The sequence below is a fragment of the Trichechus manatus genome, unplaced genomic scaffold (assembly GCF_000243295.1).
Source record: "Trichechus manatus latirostris isolate Lorelei unplaced genomic scaffold, TriManLat1.0 scaffold00074, whole genome shotgun sequence".
Lineage (NCBI taxonomy): Eukaryota > Metazoa > Chordata > Mammalia > Sirenia > Trichechidae > Trichechus > Trichechus manatus.
The window spans coordinates 10,125,652-10,130,244 of record NW_004444010.1 but is presented as its reverse complement, the minus strand read 5'-3'; the positions used below and the strand labels follow the sequence as shown (position 1 = coordinate 10,130,244).

The window sequence follows — 4,593 nt, the reverse complement described above, 5'->3', positions numbered from 1 at the left end:
ATCAAAGACACAGTGCTGAGAAAGCTTGTTCTTTAAAATTATACACCTTGACAGACCTTGCTGTTTAAAATCATATCAGGACCTGCAAGGCCAAAATAAACCAGCTTTAATCTAAGACAGATCAGAATGCTGAGTGTGTAAAGTAACCTTTCTTGGTCTAGGAGTCAATCAGTATCTCCACCCCCACTGCTATTGGAACTTATCAAAATCTGCTGTGCTTCCTAGTAAATCCTGCTCAAGCATAGCTTGGAGAGAATGTGTTCCTGAATGCAGGTCTCACGCGACTGGCAATTTTATAAATTAAAACTTGTTTTTCAGAATTGGGATCTTGTGGTCTTATCAACAATGCTGAGCACAGCCTTATGTCCCAATGTTTCTACTGTGTGCTGTCCCTCAGCACTGGGGCCAGTCTTTAAGAATAACTAGATGTGCTACTAAGAGATTCCCCAGGTGAGGGAAAGCACAACCAGAAAAAGGGATGTGAGGAGGGTAGTGAAGAGTCTTAACTCTCTTGTTAAATATGACACAGTTCTATGTTTCCAATAAATGCCACCAACAATGTTCAGTCAAGCCTCAATCTCCTGCTGAATGTAGGCATCTTACTTACCCTAGACTGATTCATAAATTTTCAGTTGCATACAGTCATGAAGATAGATTTCAGTTCTTTAAGACTCAGTCAAGTTCATTCTAAAACTTCAGTCTTGTCTTCCGGTCAAAGCCCTCTTCTCCAAGCTATGAGGGTTTAGAGTGGAGGAAAGGGAAAGCATGGTGTGTTCCCACCCCTCAACTGTACTCAAGATCATGACTTCATGTTCTCTTCCTACCTCTATGATCAAGGATAACCTGACTCCTGAAGAGCTGAATTCCAGACCTTTGTCCTTTACCAAGCTTAAGTGCTTCTGGAGTATCCATATGTTGTTGCGGGCAAGGGGAAAGGGAAAAATAGAAAAGATTTTATGTATGTTTCATTGTGTATATAGAGACTTTATTGGGTACATTGCATTAGGAAAAAATGTATGATTAACTATAGATGCTGGAGAATTAACAGTATTTCTGGATAAAGGCAAGGCCATTAACATTAATTCAAAATGGCCCTGTACCATTTATGCGTATTGTACTCAGGTAGATAGTGTGCCCCCCAAATTCATATCCTTCCCAGAACCTCAGACTGTGATGTTATTTGGAAATAGGGTCATTGTAGATGTTAAGTTGAGGTGGGGCCATACTGGAGTAGGGTGGGCCCTTAATCCAATATGACTGGTGTCTTTATAAGAAGAGAAGAAGAGACACAGAGGGAAGACGACAATGTGATGACAGGGGCGAAGACTGGAGTGATGGCTCAACAAGCCCAGGAATGTCAAGGATTGCCAGCAACACCAGAAGCCAAGAGAAAGGCATGGAACAGATTCTTTCCTAGAGCATTCAGAGAGCATTGCCCTGCTGACATCTTGATTTTAGACTTCTAGCTTCCAGAACTGTGAGAGAATAAATTTCTCTTATTTGAAGACACTCAGTTTGTAGTAATTTGTTATGGCAATCCTAAGAAACTAATACAGATATTTACCAAGTGCCTATCAGACATACCCCTGACACATCAGACCAATTATTATAAAGTCTATTTGATCTACAATGAAACCGTGTTCCTGTATGTTGGGCATTCAATTACTTCTACCATTGTCTGCTTATGAGTTTAAAAACATGAAATGAACAATGCATCCAACCTCACATGTACTTTGAAGAAGGTTGAATTAATTCAGTAGGACTGAGGGCACTAAAAATAACATGGCATTTGTAGCTGAGGAATCTGCAAGCAAGCTGCTCTGACTGTTCACTTACAAGAGAAGAAACTATAAGAAACACCTTTGGTACAGATCAAAATGAAACTAATGGATTCAGAAGTTACACCCATGAGAAATATTTTTTAAATAAAATAAAAGAAAGAACAGCTAAAAAAATGTGACCTGTGCTTAACCAAAAATCAAAAAAAGTCCTACTCAAGAGACATTTAACAATAGAATTTTTTTATCCCTATGGTATTATTCAATTCTGAGCTAAAAGTACACCTTGAATGATTCATTGCCAACCATGAAGAACATGAATCTAGATTTACATAGAGATGAGTAAGACAGATAGACTAGGAATGAATATAGAAACATATACGCACACACCAGGATGCCAGGGGGCTGGGGGAGGGCTGGAAGACAGACAAGACATTGAGCAATGGATTGATTTCTTTTGAAGAATGACGAAGAGTAGATGAGCTGTGAAGAAAAAACTCTCTGCCAGGGAGGCTACATTTGGCCCAGAGTCTTGGTTCCCTCTACCAGCAATTTGGATCAGCACAGTTCTGGCTAAAAATGCCAGGCCACGGAATGCTTTCCTGCTCTGAGCCTTCTGTTGCCATAGGAACAGTCGGTCTCTATTTTCTGAATGGTTGGTAATAATTGGAATGATAAGAAATCAAATTCTGTCCCAAATTTGAATTCAGTCACTTCTATCTCTGATACTGCTGTCTTGGGTGTTTTTATTGAAAATTCAGAATGTCTCAGGAACTAACATCTAGTAAAAGACCCTAGATGTAGGTTTCAAGAATCTATCCAGCCCCCATGATGTGAGTCTATAAGATATGACTACAGATTACTGACGCATGTGTGTGAGTGTGTATTTCAGCAAACAAACCAGAACTTGCATAAAGAAATGCATTCTATCTCCTGTAAAGGGGTGGTATATACTTAGTTCAACAATGCCGTTGTTGTTTGAAGCATTTCTAGAACGCCTCTTTTGATAGTACCAGAGCAAGTTTGGAGTCCCTGGGTGGACCAAATTGTTAACACACTTGGTTGCTAACCAGAAGTTTGGAGATTCAAGTCCACCCAGAGGTGCCTTGGAAGAAAAGCCTAACAATCTACTTTGGAAAAATCAGCCCTTGCAAGCCCTATGGAGCACAGTTCTACTCTGACACTCATGGGGTCACCACAAGTAAAGTCAACTGAATGGCAACTAGTGGTTAGAGTCAGTTTAAAAGCCCCACTGGGTAATCCTTTTCCTCACTGTATAGACACATATCATGCAATAAAATACATAATTTTATGTCAGTGCCAAAGGTCACTGTGATTCCGAGCAAGAAAAAATGAACACTCTGGTTTTAACGAGGCAACAAACCATCCCTAAAAATTATGTCTACAGTGGCGTGTGGGGTTTGAGGCCGAGTGCTGCCTCTGCCGCCACCAACATGGAGACTTTGTACCAAGTCCCATTCTTAGTGCTCGAATGCCCCAACCTGAAGCTGAAGAAGCCTCCCTGGGTGCACATGCCATCGGCCATGATGGTGTACGCTCTGGTGGTGGGGTCTTATTTCCTCATCACCGGAGGAATAATTTATGATGTTATTACGGAACCTCCAAGTGTTGGCTCTATGACTGATGAACACGGGCAGCAGAGGCCAGTAGCTTTCTTGGCCTACAGAGTAAATGGACAATATATTATGGAAGGACTCGCATCCAGCTTCCTGTTTACAATGGGGGGTTTAGGTTTCATAATCCTGGACCGATCCAATGCACCAAACATTCCAAAACTCAATAGATTTCTTCTTCTATTCATTGGATTCGTCTGTGTTCTGTTGAGTTTTTTTATGGCTAGGGTATTCATAAGGATGAAACTGCTGGGCTGTCTGATGGCTTAGAGTGCCCTTTGAGAAGAAATCAGTGGATACTGGATTTGCTCCTGGTGATGAAGTTTTAAAGGCTGTACCAATCCTCGAATATGAAATGTGGAAAAGGATGAAAAGCAGCAGAGAGAGAGGAATCTAGTGAAAACGTAGGAAGCTCATTAAAGCTTGGATTAGAATTTCTTCTTGGTACTATCAAAAAGATAAGTTCGTGGAAGTATTTTTTTTCTGCTAACCTAGACTGACATACCAACGATGTTAAGTGGCATTTTCTTCTTAGTTTTTCATTGCTAAACAAAAGTATACTCCACTCCATTTCTACAACTGTAATATTGAATAAAGTGATTATTTTTTACAGCCCCTTAAAAAAAAAATCATGTCTACTAAGCAAAACCAGGAGACAGGCCAAGTATCTTCAAACCTGACATTTCTTAATCGATTCTCACCTCCACAGGCTGGTACACACAGAAGTGCTCCAGGACCAACCCAAACATATGAAGTTTTTAGTTGTCCTTTCACTCTTGACCAGATCCTGACATGAACTAAGAAAAGAGAAAAGCAGCTTCTGAATAATGAGACTTCAGTCATAGGCAGGTTTGCCAGATCTAGCAAATAAAAATACAAGACACCCAGTTAAATTTGAATTTCAAGTAAACAACAAATAATTTTCTAGTATAAGTATGCCCTAAATGTTGGACATACTTACATTAAAAATTTTTTTTGTTTTTTACCTAAAATTCAAATTTAACCATGCATCTTATATTTTATCTGGCAACCTGAGTCCTCAGTGAAATTGCTCCTAGCTGACAACATCATCCTTTGCCCTTCAGTGCTGACTGAAAGGCTGCCAGTGCCTAAGCCTGCTGCACTTGAGCGTAAACTGTGCTGTCGTCCATCCCGCTAGTGCTGAGAGCAGAAAATAAAGC

At 40.2% G+C, this 4,593-nt stretch overlaps 1 pseudogene; it reads left to right on the top strand.

The window, feature by feature from the left end:
* Positions 1-3,232: 3,232 nt before the first annotated feature.
* LOC101361444 (oligosaccharyltransferase complex subunit OSTC pseudogene) lies at positions 3,233-3,682 on the top strand (annotated as a pseudogene).
* Positions 3,683-4,593: the final 911 nt, after the last annotated feature.